At 35.3% G+C, this 18,664-nt stretch overlaps 1 protein-coding gene across 1 annotated transcript in view; it reads left to right on the top strand.

Moving 5' to 3' along the window:
* hwt (heavyweight) overlaps window positions 1-18,664 on the top strand; it is a 350,931-nt gene that overhangs the window by 255,548 nt on the left and 76,719 nt on the right. The gene's annotated exons all lie outside the window — the stretch shown is intronic.

Below are 18,664 nucleotides of genomic sequence, written 5' to 3'. Positions count from 1 at the left end.
CTCTTCCGTTCGTCGTTCTGTGGTTCCTTACGCCATTTGGATTTGTCATTTTCTTAACTTTTGTCGCTTTATCGTTATTTTACATGTTTTTCATGTATATTAATCCTTTGGTGACGTAGAAGTTGTCACGTGCTATTGTACTGCGATGCGATTGAATTGGAACTGGATTTTATAGTCAGACGACGAGAACTTACAAAATTCAATTTTTGTGTGTACATTTGCATGAAAATGTAGTTTTGATTTTTTTGAATTGTTTTGTTTTTTATTTCAAAGTATCGTAGATGATTTTTCTTGACTTGTATTATGGTTTTCTTGCTTTGTGGGGAGAGGGGCGATTGTGAGATGTATAACAATGGAACAATCTTTCTAAATTTGGATTTTTATTTTGACACTACTACGCTTCAATAAAATTTGAGGGGCCAAAAACCCTTTAAAGTAAGTTTTTACTTGTTGTATCGTTAATCTCTTTATTTTTTGAATTTTGATGGTACGAGGGAGGTATCCCAATTCTAACTGGCCCTTATATTTTGAACTGGATAAAGGTCGATCGAAAGAGCATCTAAAAATATATCATCAGCCAAAATTTTAAGTGCGAAAGTGCATTTTTTCGATTTTTTTGTAAACTAAATTTTGAGAAATCAAAAGCCCAAAAATGGGAAAAAATCAAAATTGTCCCAAATAGACCCGGAAAACTGAAATTTGGTAATCTATGTGCCCTATTTTCATCCCGCCAAATTGATTGGAAACGGTTTCGAACCATTCTGAGCGATTCTGGAGCATCCAGCAGATTTTTGAAAGCTAAGATTATCGCAAAATTATATCGAGTGAGTCTTCATGGTTTTTAAAAAAAAATCTCCAAAAGTCTAGATTTTTTGTCTGTAATTGTTGAAAAGCCTTTCCTTTTGATATAATTTTCATAGCATTGGTTTTTGTCAAAAATTGGCAGTCTTGCTTTAAAAAAAAATAAAATAAAATACAAAAATACAAAAATTCTCGCTTTTTGAAAAATTACGAACATCTTTGCTTTTCAGCAAAACATGGATAAAAATTTTGTTTTTTTTCTGACGAAAACTCCAAAAAGTCTTACAGGTTTCCATAAATTTCCCAAAAGTCTAGTTTTTTGACAGGAATTTCTTTGAAAAAATATTATTTTTTGGTCCCTAGGATCTGATTGTTCTGATTTTTGCTCTTGATTTTTCGAAAGATTACAAAAAATTACCGCTTTTCAGAAAAATGACTACTTATGTTTTTTTTGTTTTTTTGACGAAAATTGCGAAAGAGTACGATCTTTTTTTCCTAATAATTTCCATCTGGTCTCGTTTCTTGCCAGAATTTTTCAGCAAAAAATTCCAAAAATTCCATTTTTCCAAAAATGATCCAAACATTTCACTCTTGTTTTGCCAGAAATTGTCAAAAAGTTTTTCCTTTTCCTTCTTTGTCGTGTTTTTTTTGAATTTTTTTCCAGAAACAAAAAAAAAACAAAAGTGAAAATTTGAAAAAATTGTTGAGAAATAGGTAAATAACTAACTCGTGTGAGAAGAAAATACAGGGTGCCCAGAAATATCGAGTACCCCTAAAAAAGTTTTCTACTAAAATACTTTGGTTGGTCACAGTGAATGATACGAGTAATAATGATAGCACATGATTGGTTGTTGGACTGAGATGATAACATTTCACCAATCGTATGCATCTATTTCACGTTGCCAACCTATATTTTTAATAAAAAGCTTTCTTTGGGGTTCGCGATCTTCCTGGGCACCCTGTATTAGGAAAATAGGAAAACAATTGTAAAAATAGGTAAGTGTACTTACTGAAAAAGTGAATGAAATCAAAGCAAAAAAGTTTCAAAAAATAAATCGAAAAAAGTGAAAAAAAAACAGAAATTTGAAGTGAAAAACATTGAAAAATTGATCATTTTAATACGGAATAAAAAAATTGATATTTTTTCGAAAAATATTAAAATTAAAAATCAATATGTACGAAGCAAAACATTGGGAAAATTGCTCGAAAAATTCGTTTAAAATGTCATAAAAATGGTTAAATTACTGAAACTTGACAAAACATTGCAAAAATGCTCGAATCTAGAAAAAAAACTGTTAAAAAACGAGGAAAATTGATAAAATATCATCAAAATAGAACAATAATGTGAAAACCTGTTATTGGTGTAGAGAATTTTGATTCGTTTGATTTTCACAGAAATTTGACCCCTCCCTCCCCTCCAGCTTGACAATTAAAGTAATCATCTGTATGTAATTTCGGTTGGTGGAACAACTTCATTTTTCACGAATAAAAACATGCAGCTGGAGAAGAGTCAACTTTTGCTGGATTGGTTCTGATTTCGGGGGTTGACTGTGAGGGATTATAAAACTTTTGAAAGATTTTATGGTTCTGGATTTTTTTTCTTCATCGTTCGAGACTTTCATTGGAAGTTGAAAAATGAAATTCGTCATCTCAAATGTGACCTGGTGAGTAGGTAAAACAAACGAAATGCATCATCATATGTTCTACGAGTATAATCCTCGAATTTCGCTCTGATCATGATATTTCTGGTATCAATTTTCAAAATGGCGACTTCTCCAACTACATTGTAACTCGCCAAGTACAAAGGTACGTAAACGGAACGATAAAGCCTATTTATTTACATAATGGAGCAGAATTCTATAAATGAAAATGCGTAGACGATGCTCAATAGTCCGGCATATGACAATAGGAGTAATTGCACCCCCCCCCGCCGATCCTCCGGGACAACATTTTTCTTAAAGCGGACATCCTAAGGAACATTTTAATGCAAAGTTGCCAAAAAAAAAGTTGGCCTTACTTACAAACTGGCGGCCATTTTGATTGGCAGGTCAGCCGAAATCGCAGATTTTGCGTTTTAACATAGGACTTGCACAAACTTTTTCAAACTTTACAAAGGTAGATCGAAAGATCGTGCAAAAATTTATCACCTGTCCAAATTTCAAGTGCTAAAGTGCGTTTTTCGATTTTTGGTGAATTATTGAAAATCGAATTTAGGCCAAAAATAAGGGAAAAAATCAAAATTTTACCAAATTGACCAAGAAAGCTGAAATTTGGGATATACCCTATTATCGACATGCCAAATCGATTGGAAACGGTTTCAACCCGTTTTGAGCAGTTCTGGAGCCTCCAGCAGATTTTTGAAACTCGAAATTCCCACAAAATTCCATCAAATTGGAGTTGTAAAGCTAAAATTCATTCTAAAAACTAATTTCAATACGCTACGAAGTACTGCAGATGAATTTCAAGTCGTTTTGGAGGCTCCAGCGACTTTTTGAAAATTCCTGAAACCTCCATCAGATTTTTGAATCTTTTAAATTTTCACAAAATTTCATCAAATGGAGATGTTAAGCTGAAATTTACTCTACACTCCAATTTTAACACCCTCGAAAGACGACTTTAGGTGGGTTCAAGTAATTTTAGGGCCACCAGCGACTTTTTTTGAAAATTACTGGAGCCTCTAGCAGATTTTTGGAACTTTAAATTTTCACAAAATTTCATCAAATGAGGAGCGATATTCCAAAACGCCCTTAGTGCATTTTTTTCGAATTGCGTTTTTAAAAATAAAAAGTGTTCCAAAACGCACTTTGTCCATTTTTATTGAATTTTTTTTAGCGGTATCTGGTGGATGAAGTGTATAGCTACACTCCTAACATCATAAATCCACCCAAATAAAGTTTTAAACCCGCCTAAATAGCCAATTTACCAGACTAAAAATTAATTTTTTAAAATGGACATAGGGCGTTTTGGAATATCGCTCCTCAAATGGAGATGGAAAGCTGAAATTTATTCCACACTTCAATTTTAACACCCTCTGAAGACGATTTCAGGTGGGTTCAAGTCATTTTAGGGCCTCCAGCGACTTTTTTGAAAATTACTGGAGCCTCCAGTAGACTTTTGAAACTTGAAATTTCCCCAACATTAATTTATCAAATAGAGTTTGCAAGCTGAAATTTACTTCGCAGACTACATGGTGGTTTCAAATGGTTTTGAAGCTTCCAGCTACTTTTAGGAAATTTCAATTTTCCAAAAAAACGTCATACAACCTTTCAAAAAGTTGCTGGAGGCTCCAAAAAGACTTGAAATTCACCAGCAGTCAACTTCGTAGCGTATTGAAATTAGTGTGCAGAATGAATTTCGACTCTCCATCTTGGTTTGATAACATTTTGGGGAAATTTCAAGTTTCAAAAATCTACTGGAGGCTCCAGTAATTTTCAAAAAAGTCGTTGAAGGCTCTAAAATGACTTGAAATCCACCAGAAGTCGTTTTCAGAGGGTGTTAAAATTGGAGTGTAGAGTAAATGTCAGCTTTCCATCTCTATTTGATGAAATTTTGTGAAAATTTAAAGTTTCAAAAATCTGCTGGAGGCTTCAGGAATTTTCAAAAAGTCGCTGGAGGCTCCAAAACAACTTGAAATTCACCTGCAGTACTTCGTAGCGTATTGAAACTAGTTTTTAGAATGAATTTTAGCTTTACAACTCCAATTTGATGGAATTTTGTGGGAATTTCGAGTTTCAAAAATCTGCTGGAGGCTCCAGAACTGCTCAAAACGGGTTGAAACCGTTTCCAATCGATTTGGCATGTCGATAATAGGGTATATCCCAAATTTCAGCTTTCTTGGTCAATTTGGTAAATTTTTGATTTTTTCCCTTATTTTTGGCCTAAATTCGATTTTCAAAAATTCACCAAAAATCGAAAAACGCACTTTAGCACTTGAAATTTGGACAGGTGATAAATTTTTGCATGATCTTTCGATCTACCTTTGTAAAGTTTGAAAAAGTTTGTGCAAGTCCTATGTTAAAACGCAAAATCTGCGATTTCGGCTGACCTGCCAATCAAAATGGCCGCCATTTTGTAAGTAAGGCCAACTTTTTTTTTGGCAACTTTGCATTAAAATGTTCCTTAGGATGTCCGCTTTAAGAAAAATGTTGTCCCGGAGGATCGGCGGGGGGGGGGGGTGCAATTACTCCTATTGTCATATGCCGGACTACAAACAATGTGAAAACAACCACACCATAGCAGCTGTTCTCACGCATTCGTTGTTCAAAAATTTTCGCTGGAAACATAAACGAAAAAAAAAACACTAACATTTACCTTACATCTTGATACAAAAGAAATTCAATTCATTTGTTCGCACATCGTTGCCATTTCACTGTAACGGCGAGTTGTTGATAATTTGCACGATGGAAATTGGTATGGTACGGCAGGCTCCTCCAGCACACACGTACACACTCATAAGGGACCTTTGCAAAAGCTGGAGGAGGGCGAGACAGGTTGCATCGTTGAAAATTATATTGTATATTGAATTTTTAAAACGCTTTTTATCATTAAGATTTAACGTTTTGTGTCGGCTGTTTATTTCGCAAACGTGCAAATGGCGTATAAATTCGCATTAAATATGTAAAAGCGTTCGTCTGACGTGACGGTTGCTGCTGCTTATGCCCAGCACACTTCCAAGTTCCATGCCATTGTGTGTGTGTATTATATACGAATGCCAAGTTCATAAAGCTCGCGTTTTAAAGCCTGTTCTTATACGACTGTGTATGTGTGTGTGTGTGTGTGAGAGAGAGTCTTATAGTACACATATATACATTTTAAGAAGGTGCAACCCCTCGTCACTGCTTAAATAAAAGCGGTTATTTTTCATTCCCCGAAGATACTTGTCTTCTAGTTGGGTGTGTTTTTTTCTCGTCGACTATGAATGAAGCTCGCATGGCATGGCAGGAAGGGGTTCTACATACCTACATTTTCGTTTCTCCAGCACCAGCAGCTACAGGCGTTCGAGTCGTCGAAACGGTTACTCGAATTTCCTTTTAACATCATTTCATCTCGTTGAATTGCGACGATATATTACACCTAGGTACTTATTTTTCGCGGTGCTTGTTGAAATTTTCAAATAACCTTTTAAATCGTAAAACATTTACGCGTTGCGTTGCGTTCTATATGGTGTAAAAAAATATCAAACGAAAAGGGAGCTGGGCTCAGGGCTGGGTATACGGTACAGAGTTTTTATTTTTGATACTCGTACTACAACAAGAAGAACAAGAAGAACAACTGCGTTCGTGATGATGATGATGATGCTCCTCCTATCCTGGTTAGTTTCTCAAGCCTGCCTTTTTCTTCTTCGCTGCACTCGTGTTTTCCAACACAAGCAGAACGACGACGACGATACACTATTAAAACACGCTTGGGAATATTTTCGTTTCAGTGTTATTAGTTCTCGGCAAGCTTTTATTAACCGTCTCTTCATCGTCTCGTTGTGCAGATAACACGATGCATACACTTCTGCGTTCATTGCTTGATGCTGCGGATGGTTTGTGGGTCAAGTACGTCTCTTTAGCTTCGTTTTATTTCGAGATATTGATCCCAGAAAGAGGAGTTTTGCATTGATGTGGAAATTGAAGCGAGGATAGCTGATTTCTTCAATTGAGAAGAAATGGAGAGGGACTCAGTTTTTCCCCTTCAAAAAAATAATAACTTTAGTTGAGTATCAAAAAATTTCTGATTTTTAATTTTGAAAAATTTTCAGTTAGAAAAAGCGAGACTTTTTGGCAACAAAGTGGAATTTTTCAACATTTTTGACCAAAAAAAAAAAATGACAAAAAAAGAAGACTTTGATAACTTTTGCAAAAGAAAAGCCTTTTTGGAAATTTCTGGCAAAAAAATAAAAAATTTTTGGATAATTTTTGGAAAAAAAACTACAATTTTTAGCCATTTTTTTGAAGAGAAAAATTTTTTTTGTGAATTTTTGACAATTGGGAATAATTTTTAGCAATCTCGCAAAAAAGTGAACATTTCATTTAAAAAGCAGGACTGACAATTTTAGTAAAAAGCAGCACCTTTTGTTAAGTAAGTAATCAAGTGCCAAAAAATGATATTTTTTCTCAATATTTCTGTCGAAAAAATGAAATTTTTAGAACAATTTTCGGAAAATGGGTACTTATAGCAATTGTTAAACACGGCAATTTTCAGCCATTCCACTGAACAACAAAACTTTTTGTCATTTTGAGGAAGCAAAAATTTTTAAAATTTTTTGGCGAAAAACGATAATTTGACAATTTTAGCAAAGAAAAGGTTTTTTGGCAATTTCCGACAAAACTGCTAGTTTTTGAACAATTTTTCGCAAAAAGGGAGATTTATTGAAATTTTTTTTTTTAAATGACATTTTTCTAGCAGTTTTGCTGGAAAGCGATAGTTTTGTCAATTTTGAACATTTGAGCAGGAATCGAGAACTAAGTATACCCCACCTCTCATGTTGCCGACCATTTCGATGACCATTGACCATGAGCATGATTTTTTTTTACTAAATATTAGGTAAGTACTTACACATAAGCAGGTAGATCGCGAAAAAAATGTAGGAAAATTTTGACCAAATTCAGCAAAAACATTCATTTTGAGTTGAAAAATACTCAAAAAATTTTCATCTGTGGAAGTGCCTCTGTACAGGAAATATGGATCCTCAAAGAGCTAGGAGGCATTTTTGAAAAAATTGAGTTCTTTTGGGATTTTTGAAAAAGGTGCCATGTAACTTATCAATAAAGGTTGAAATTTCAACAGAAAATCAAAATTTTCCATCGAATTTCGTTTTAAATTCGAATATTTCCACGATAACGTTTTATTGAATATATTTTGAAGAATTCTGAGCACCAAATTTGGTCGTGATTTCTGGGGAGTTTGAAAAAGTAATCACGTGTTGTGGCCTATCAATAAAATGGGTTGAAATTTCAGCAAGACATAAAAAATTTTCATCTTTCGCTCGAATTCGAATATTTTTGCAAAAATATTTTTTAGAGTGTTTTTAGTTAAAGAGTTTTGAGAAGGGCATGCCGAACGGGGAGGGGGTGTGGAAGATAAGTGTCTCAACCCCCTTTCCCTCCCCCACCAGAAAAATTTAGGCAAAAAGTTGATAAAAATTGGGTGAATTGCTGGAAAAAGCTGGCAAAGAGGAGAAATATTGTGTTGGCAGGAAAAATCAAAGAATTTTTTTCACATCAAAAATAGTGCTGTTTTTCCTGAAATCTCCTCCCCCCCCCCCAAGGTACTTATCTGAAATGCATTCTAGTCAAAACTGCCAGTAAGTCTAAAAAATGTCATATTTTTCGTCGCGAAAATTCGGTAACAATTATTTCTAATTTCTGCTAAAATTGATTGTTTTTGAAAATATGAAAATTATGTCCTGAAAAAATGAAGAATTGTAAACTTTCAAGAGCTTTGGGCCTCGCCTCGCTCGGGCCCCATTCGTATTTTGAAAAATTGAGATAAACGCTTGGACAAATCTGACGAAAAAAGTTGAGAAAATTTTAGCCCTGTCCCCTCCTCCACCACACATCACTTTTGTCACGCTTCTGTTCTTCCTCATTCTGTTTTCATTTTCTCTAAAGTTTATTCATCAGTTGTATTTTCTGTCGATGAATTTCTATTCATATTTTTCCTGTAGTTTTCCATCACGTATGAAACTAATAATAGTTTGTTATCGAATTCATCTCATTTGCCCAGATTTTTCAGCCTGATTTTTCGACGCTTCTTAGAATAATAATTTTGTTACCTAATTTACAACTTTAAAAACCTTCTTTTTTACGTGTTTACAAGTTTGTTTACCTTCGTATTTCTTTTATCTTACTCGAATGGAAAAAAACAACAAGTTAAAAACGTTCTTCCGATATTTTATTCTGCTTGTCACGTTATTTACGTGGAAAACTTTTTCTTATACGTACCTACTAATTTTCTCCAGTCTCTCCCCCTCGCCCCTTCTTCACGCCAAAGCACGATTACGTTATTAGGTAAACACTCTGCGTAGTGGAAGCCTTGATTGAACTCTTAATTCCTTGTGCGTTAATTAACTCGTTGAAAAACATAGCTCTGCTTAGCCCAGCCCAGCCCAAGTCAGGAAATCTTTTCTTTTTACTAAACGAATGGGTAGACGACCCGTCGTCGTCATTGTGAAAGAGACCGACTCGAAAACGACGGCGACGAAGAAGAAGGATTTGTCCATCCTTTGCCCCCTTTTTTGTACTCCTCGTAAGAGTATATTCTCTGTCTCGATTCCCCCCCCCCCCCAATCTGCAACGACGAGGATGAAAAAACGCTAATTCGACGTTATTACGTATTTAACGAGCTTTTGTTTAACGGTGTAAAACGGCTGATTAATTATTTACGGCGGGTAATAGTAAATATGTTGTAAATCTTTTAAATTTTCTGGTAAAAACGTGTACCTATCGAGGAGACGGTAGGGATGGGAAGGGGGGGTGTGCTTTTGCGTCGAACGCGAGCTAATATTTTATTCAACGAGTCTTTCTCCATGTGCCGCTGTAAACAGCCAGCTTACGTAGACACAATCTTTCTCGAGGGGTTGACGATAACACGGCGACCAGCTTCAGGAGGAGCGAAGGGGAGAAGGATTTAAAACAAAAAATGAACTTTGGAGCGAGATGCAAAGTGATGGGGACCAGGATGGCTGGCGAGAGGTGTAAAGAGCGACGAACGAACATTTTGCCATGATAATAGGCTAGAACAAAGGGTAGTATTTACTCGAATGTTGCGTAGGGTTCAAGTTTTAAAGTGAAACTGGTAGGAGATGAATATTTTCTTTGAAGATAATGGAAATGAATATATACGTGGCACATGTATAATGGTTGCTGCTGCTGTTGCTACCAAAATGTATGTATATGGCAGCCCAATGCAACGCCACCCTGCCCATGTCCCACTACCCTCTCGTATAGTGACGTGGGTTTATGAAATCCAGGCAGGAGTTGTGTGGGGGGAGGGAGGTGAGCGTAAAAGTTCAAAGCTCTGGGTGTTTGATTGGAAACGTAGACTCAAGTTTATAGCGGAGGGTGATTTCTTTTCCAATTCGAGTAATGTATCGTGGTGTGAGAATGATGAGGGAGGGATGAGAAGGGTTGGTTTGGTTTGTGTTTTTTTTTTCATTGTAACGCCAGGTATAACCCTTGAGGAAATTCCCTATTGCTCTTTTATTATATATGTATTTTGGTAAAGGTGGAATGTGTCAATATGACGAAAAACCGCGATATTAATGAGTTTGCCAAAGAAAAACACCGCATCGCGTCGTTTCGGTGTTTAGTGTTTACGAGTACTGTTTACCTTTTCGTGTTTGTGATGGAAAGTTATACACATGACTTTTGTAAGGTAAGGTAGGTACTTGGTTTACAATAAACAACCTAGCAGCAATTATCGACTTGTTGAACGTGGCAAAAGTTTACGTTATTAGATGAAGTGAAAACTAACATTTAGGTACATACCTTCTTATGTTTGTATATATTGAAATAATACCCGGTGGATTGTTCGATGTTGTCGTCGCACGCACGCCATATTTGTTCGAGGTGAATTATCGAAGAGCTTTATGGTACCTAACAAGATTTTGAAACTTGGTCGTATCGTACTTTACATGACTACGTCGTTAAAATGAAAGTTCATTAGTAATGAATATGGTTGAAGGCGAAATCTCGTCGAATTGTGTTTATAGTCGAAGTTATACCGTTCGCGAAGCTGTTTTTCTTCGTTACGTTATGTTAGTTGGAAATAGTGTAGTATTACTTGTCTATAGGGAAGGAGGGGTACCGCGGGAGGTGAACGCAGATGGGTGACGTATAAGTTGCATACTCGGTTCGCCGTAAATATTTTATCGACTCGAGGAGGTGCCTTATAATTATGTATTGGGACGATTTCATGTGTTTTTGTTGGTGTGTAGAGTCTCGATAGATTTATATTTCGCGTTGATGATGTGTTGAGTTGATTTATCGAATGGCTTGATTGATATTCTGCCACGATTAGAATGAGGAGGAGAAAGGGTTAAGGTGAATCTTGTTTTGTCGAGTTGAGACGATTTGATGAATTTGGATAATTATTGTTTCGGTGAGCAGGTGTTAAAAGGAAACGAAATTATTTCAGAAGATGATTTATTCTTCGTTCTGTGCCGATGTGGAAATTTAGTTTTTCATTTTGTGGTGACATCTAATCCGTTTTTTATAATGAGAATTTTTGTTTCAATATTAAAAATTGCGCGATGTAGCCTTGAAAATTTTGAAAAAAAAAATACATTTGATATTTATCTATCAGTAGGAACCTTCTAGAGTTTGCCGGAAAGCGAGCTCGGGGAAACAAATTTGTGGCGGGAATAACTTTTTGAATTTGGAATGTAAATTTTTTACAAGCAGAGTGAATTTTGGAATGAAATTTGAAAATCAGTTCATTTTCTAAAAGCGACCCTCCCCTCTCTTCTCCAGGATGTTGATGCCCTCTGCTTTGCCCTAATTTTCATCCTTTTCATCAATTTTTTTTTTGGAATTGAACATTTTATTTTTAGGCTATGTAACAGGGTAGTAAAAGTAGCAAAAAAGTATTTTAAAAAATGAGAAAATTCCAACATGCAAAAAAAAAATTTAAATAGTTGTAAAAAAGGTTCATTTTTGGAAATTGGCAACATTGCTTGTTGGAATATTTGGCTCAGTTTAGCGGGTGAATTTTCTTCCTATTTCCGATTTAATTTTTTCAAAATATTTTCTTGTGATTTTGTGAGTGTGTTTTGGCAGCAGATGAGGCTTACTTTGGTCCTTCATATGCAAAATGTTGTGGAAATGTAAAGAAATTCTTTGTTGTTATTTTCACCTGTTTAACTGTCCTAGCTATTCATTTGAAACTTGTCGAAAGTATTCGTATGAATGCTACAGATTTCTTAATCGTTTTTCGTCGTTTTATTGCGGAGAGAAACATGCCGAAAAAGATAATTTCTGATAATGCATCACAATTTAAAAAATTTAAATCTTTCATCAATCATGTCTGGAGAGAAAATTTAAGAAAGAACAATGAATTTGTTTCCTTCGTACTCGAAAATAATATAGAAAGGAAGGTTTATTCCTGAAAATGCTCCGTGGATGGGAGGTGTTTACGAGCATTTTGATTCTATCAGTGAAGAAATGTATTAAAAAATCAGTTTCTGGCATGATTAATTTTGAAAACTTGAGAACAACGTTAAAAGAAATCGAAAATGTACATATTAAACTCGAGGCTGCTCACGTAAGTTTCTGGTGATCTCGAAGATGTCATCACTCCAGCTCATTTTATTTGTAATCTAAATCACATTTCAGTCGACAACGAATTGGGTGTTGTTAATACAAATTCATCTAAAAGGGTTTTACAATCGTTTTAGTCCATTTGGTATAAAGATTACTTATACAGTTTACGCAAAAAGGACAATTCTATACAAAGAAACGCTGTTTGTCGAGTACCAAGTGTTGGAGAACCTGTATTAATAGAAGAGGACGTTTTGAGAGGAAAATGGAGATTAGGTGTAGTTGATCAGCTTCATATTAGCAATGACGGAAATATTTGTTCAGCAAACGTGAAAGTCAAAACTGGAATATTAACGAGACTCATTAAAAAATTGTACCTACCCTTTAGAACTGAATTTTAATTAAAGTAAATTTTAAAGTAAAATATTTCATTTCTTGTCGAGAATGTCGCGAATTGCGATTAATTTTAAATAAAAATAAAATATTTCGAAGGTTAAATCTGAAATGTATTTGGCTATATTTTGTAGGTAAGTTTAAATGTTTTGTGGTTAGTTATTGCCTGCGGCCTCAACAAAAGTATCAACATGATTTTATATGATTGTTGATTTAAAAAAGTCTGAACATTATCCACAAAGGGGTTAATCTAACTACGTTTAAGATAATTGATTAAAAATTGACACTATTTTCAAAAACTATGATGAAAATGCTGATGGTCGTCATTGCTGTCTATATTTGTATGTACAGTGATGTGCAAGATTTCAATATATTGTAGATACCTTTGTAGACCCATGATTGATATCAAAATTCAGGTCATCTTGTCGATCTAAAGTTGATGTCAGCTATAAGATTGACAAAAGCACCTACAAGGAAGTTGATGTTGATTACAAGATTTGTAGGAAATACAAGAGAGTTGAAACGTTTATTATTCGAAGAAACATCATAAACTGATAAATGTAAATACAATTGTGTAACTTAACACATGGAATGTTCACCAGCCAGTAATATCTAAATAATCAAACCACCACAATGGTTCAGCATCTTGAAAATTGTCACCGTCAGGATTGGCCATGTTTACATCTGGGTCATCAATTTGACAACAGAGTTGAAATGTTTATTATTCAAAGTAACATCATAAAATGATAAATGTAAATATAATTGTGTAATTAACACATGGAATGTTTACCAGCCAGTAATATCTAAATAATCAAACTGCCACAGATTTATAAAATATTTTTAGAAATTTTGAAGTGTTGCTGACTCATTTGTTGATGTCTGAGTCGACGATACAATGAGAAAAATTTTCAAAGTCCAGAATAAGATGGACTGAACATTTTGCACATTTTTAATCAAAATTTGCTTTTTTTAGACTCAAACAAATGACACCAATGTTGAGACCTTGTCAAGACAAAAAATGAAGGGAGACAACAGTCGATTTTGATATCAACTTCTCACTTGTCATTTATCAACATTGGTGTCAACAAATGTTGTGTTGACAAGTGACGGATTAGAGATCTCATCTTTTCCATCGACTTTGGCATCGCTTGTGCTACGCAGGTGTTGGCTACTTCAAACTTTTATCTTCTAAATTGATGAAATTTATTGTTTTTACTCCACTGTAAATATTGAAAAGAGGAACATCTCAAATTATAATTTATTGAATTAATAATGAAGTTTATTTCAGATTTGCTAATATTTCATATTTTTCTTGGGGGGAGGGGGGGTCGAGACAAGTGTTTTTGACACCGCCTCTTACTCTCTGCTCTCCTTCAAAAAACATTGGAATGTCGGAAGACATTAGAAAAGTGAAAAATTTACATGCCCCAAATTTGAGCTCAACCGTCAATTGCCAAAAAGCCCTGTTCTTCGCTAAAATTTTCAAAAAATATTGCTTATTTCCTTTTAAATTGACAAAAATTTTCTCTTTTTTACCAAAAATTGGCAAATTTTTTGCTGAATAAAAGTTTTGCTGTTTGCCCTTTGAGCACTTAAAATTGTCTAAAAATCTCGTTTTTGCCAACTATTCATAAAAATGGTCGGTTTTCCCCTCAAATTGCAAATAGTTTTCTTCCAACTCTGCCCCCCCCCAAAAAAAAATTAGAACATTGCTCAAAATATGTACTTGTTTTCGTTGTCAAAAATTGCCAAGTGTTTTACTTTTTGCCAAAAATGACAAAATTTTATCAAAATTGTTTCTCGTTTTTTTCATCTACATACCTACCTAAAATCTTTTCCAAAGGTGTCAACATTGCTTTAAATCACCAAAAAACAAAGATTTTGTGGAAAATATTTGTTGTTGAATTGTCAAAGTCTCGCTTATTACCATAAATTGCAAAAAGTTTTGACCCTCAAAATTGTAAGAAGCTTTGTTTTTCGCCGAAAAATGTGTAAAAATGGTTGCGTTTTACTCCAGACTACCAAAAAATTTTACCTTCATTATTTTCAAGATTTCCTCAAAACTCAAGTTTTTTTTCAGAAATTGCTAAAAAGCACTACTTTTTGTTAAAATTGCCAAAGACTTGTTTTTCTTTATCAAAAATTACAAAAAAAAAGTTTCAAGTATTTTTAGGTTGAAATATTTACAAAAATTTTCTCACATGAGTACTGTTAACTCTGATTCTCTTGTTATTATTGCAAATTTCAAAAAGTCGAAAAAATAGCCAAAAACATCAATTTTTTTTCATTTCTTGAAAAATTGGTATGTACAGCTGTATTTTATACCTATCATTTTCCGAATTTCAGAAAGTAGTATCTTTCGATGTTTTGGAGCGAATAATGCGAAATAAAATTTTCAAAGCACGATGAATTTATCCTAAAAAATGACCAACTTGCAAATTTTCAACCGCTCAGTAGAACCTTTAAAGTGGTTTTGGATTTTGATGGCAATGGCCTAAGTTGACTCTGAATTTCAAATAGATACTACAAGTATCTTTTGAAATTGGTTCATTTTTCCCAAAACAGCTTGGTTGGGACTAGAGCGAAAAAAACATCATATTTTCGGAAATGTCTTTTCTCTTTGAGGACCCGTATCTCGTCTCCTGAGGCACTTCCAGATCTAAATATTTTCCTGAGTGTTTTTCAACTCAAAATCAATGTTTTCGCTGAATTTGGTCAAAATTTCTTTACATTTTTTTCGCGATCTACCTATTTTTTAGGTACCTATTTGGTGGGGAAAAAAATAATGAAACTCGTGGTCATTGAGATGATTGGAATCTTTGTCTCGACCTTTTGAAATTCCTGGCGCAACTATGTTCCCTTCCCACTTCCCTGCCTTCAAAATGTTGATCTTGGGAACATGATTTGATCATGATTGAGGATAGTGAGACGTGCGGTAGGGGGGTGTCATTGAAGTGAAGAGCTTGTTTTATGATTTTTTTTTTTTGTTCGACGTATTATGCTGTATTTGATCTAAGAATTTTTCTTTGGGTTAATGAAATGTCGTTATCGTTAGAAGCTCCTCAGTATGTATTTATGGGGAAAAAAGTGAAAGTTTTTAAATTACTAGTACCCTTATTCATCATATTATAGTCCAAGAGCTATACCACTGTCATTGGGCCGAAATAACTGAAAGCTGGGGATGGTCTCAAAAGTTAGTATACATACCCCTATTTTGGAAACACTTGGTCTGCCAATCCGCAGCTGCTGCTATAAAGCTCAGTGAAAGCTCGAAAGTTCAAAATTTTTCTGAACTTTCAGCTGAGAAAACTGATGGCTAAAATTGGTGCCTACGTATAGCATTTTTCGCGCTGAATCCGAATATATCGGTCTGCCGACCCATAAGTGCTGCCAAAGCCCCGCCAAACTGGTTCAAAAGGGGAGCAATTTTGAAAAATTTCATGTTTTTGGGCTAAATTCTCAAAAAAGTCTACTAAATCGGGTTAAAAATTATTTTCAAGCAGCTTAATGGAATGCTCTATGGCTAAAATGATTTTTAGGCACCAACATTTTTCAAAATTTTCATTTTTTGGGGGGTGGGGCGTGAGGGGAGTATTTATGAATTCAGCAAATGTGGTCTTGTGATATATCAAAATATATGTTTTTTGGGCCTTAGAATTCAATTGTGGCAATATTTTTCACATTGGAGGAACATACGGTCAAAAAACATACATTTTGATGTATCACAAAGCCATAATTGCTGAATTCATAAATACTCCCCTCACGCCCCACCCCCCAAAAAATGAAAATTTTGAAAAATGTTGGTGCCTAAAAATCATTTTAGCCATAGAGCATTCCATTAAGCTGCTTGAAAATAATTTTTAACCCGATTTAGTAGACTTTTTTGAGAATTTAGCCCAAAAACATGAAATTTTTCAAAATTGCTCCCCTTTTGAACCAGTTTGGCGGGGCTTTGGCAGCACTTATGGGTCGGCAGACCGATATATTCGGATTCAGCGCGAAAAATGCTATACGTAGGCACCAATTTTAGCCATCAGTTTTCTCAGCTGAAAGTTCAGAAAAATTTTGAACTTTCGAGCTTTCACTGAGCTTTAAAGCAGCAGCTGCGGATCGGCAGACCAAGTGTTTTCAAAATAGGGGTATGTATACTAACTTTTGAGACCATCCCCAGCTTTCAGTTATTTCGGCCCAATCGCAGTGGTATAGCTCTTGGACTATTACCTGCCTATTTTAATGGGAACTAAAAATGCGAAACATTTAAAACAGGCACGCTATCCTCGTATTATAATGGAAATACCGAGCGAATATTTTAACCAATATTCGCAACCCTGCCGTACCCTTCTCCATCCTCATTTTACTACTTCCGTTGTGTAAATTTTAACCTGTCTATACATATTCATAAATAGGCAGAGAACAAGCAAAGAAGGGAAGAGTGTGAGAGAGACCCCGCTGTACAAAAACATTATTTACCGCAAATTAATCCCCGGTTTGCCGGTACACACAATACACACACACGCGATTATTTGAGCTCGAGTATTAACGAAACGTTATCGGTATTTTATTCGTATATGTATAGCCGATCGAGCCTCTCCCATATTCAATGTTTATTAACATATGTGTGCAGTATATACAGTATTGGGGGGATTCGGTAGCTGTGCGTTGCTCGAAGAATGCGTAAGTAAATGGTATTTGTTGAATAATCCTATGACCATCCCCTTCGTCTTCTGCATGCCAATACATACACGATGAATGTGCAAAAAAAGCCCCCAATATATTATTATGTAGGTAGGTGTACCAAATAGTGGTACAGTTACCCTTCGTAGATGTATACATATGAAACAGATGGAATAAAATGATGCTAGTCTTGGTGGCAAACTGGCAAAGGTACTTACTGATGTTCCTCAGATTGTGTTTGAGAGTTTATTTTTCATTGCAGATTATTCGAGTAGTGTCTAGTTGAAAGGGAGAGTGGAAGCTGAATCCTAATGTATTGATAAGGGTATGTGCTGAAATGTCAGGGTGTTTGGATTGCTGAAGACTTGGTAGTACATAGAAGGGCTAGTTCCAAGATGTTGTGTTTCTGATCTGAACCAATTCTGGAATCCTTTGAAAATACTGGATCCATGCCATAAAATAGGTGCAAACAATTGAACTCGTCTCGATATGCAGATGAAATTTGGGCACCACTGATGCGAATATGATTTAGGAATGTAAAGGAAATAGTGAAATTTATATTTGGGCGTATTTTATTCACCAAAACGACTCGTATTCGCCGATTGCGTACACTAGGAGCTCCATAAATTACATTCGGAGCGATGGCATTTCGAGGTTTTTGGGAAATTACCCTCTTTACACACAGTATGCAGCACACTCGAAGGGAGACGTAGACGAGACGAGGCCATCGATGATGTTGTTGATGTTTATGCAAAACAGAGAATCCGAAAATATGACAACGAGTTGAAATATTTATACCTACCTACCTCGTCGGCATTTTAGTACGTTTGATAAATTGGACAAGAGTGACACGTCTGTCGCAAATAAACGACTCCAGGGGAAAAAATTTAATCTCGGAAAATTACGAAAACGACTTTTCCTCGATTAATAGAATAAAAGGAGCACGTTTTTCGCGACGATGGGATGCGATGTTTGTCAAAACGCTGACTGAAACGAGACGCGAGATTTAATTTGCCTGTTTTGGGCTGCAGAAGCAACCGCTGTAGTTAACTGTATTGGGAGTAGAATGGTAAAGAGGCTGTTGCTGGGTTAGGGATAAGGAAAAATTGTAACGTTAAAGATTAATCTATCGTTAGAAGGGTAGGTACCTAGATGTACATTTTATATAGGGAAGAGATGGGCAAAGATGGGAGAGGGTAAGGGGAGATGTGTGTATATTGTACGATGGTATCCGTCATCTTGAGAAATGTACAAACGCTAAATTGATTGGTGCCTTCTTATTACTGTCAAATATTTCAAAGAAGGGTGATACACCACGTCGACGATGCGATGGTTCGGTTTGTTAATGCTGATAAATGCGTACATGTTAGAGGGCTACCTTCTCTCGTGTTCTTTTTCCAGGTTTTTCTACTCTCTCTGTACTTACCGGAGCAGAGAAGTCTGCATAATAAAATATATACGAGCACGCTGGCTCGAAACGCTGTAATCAATTACGCTCATGTAGCAATATTTACCTCTACAGCTTGAACATTGTTGAATCGCTCAGTCTT

The sequence above is a fragment of the Planococcus citri genome, chromosome 5 (assembly GCF_950023065.1).
Source record: "Planococcus citri chromosome 5, ihPlaCitr1.1, whole genome shotgun sequence".
NCBI classification, from domain to species: Eukaryota; Metazoa; Arthropoda; class Insecta; order Hemiptera; family Pseudococcidae; genus Planococcus; species Planococcus citri.
The sequence above is the reverse complement of the archived record's forward strand: the minus strand, read 5'-3'. Positions and strand labels throughout refer to the sequence as shown.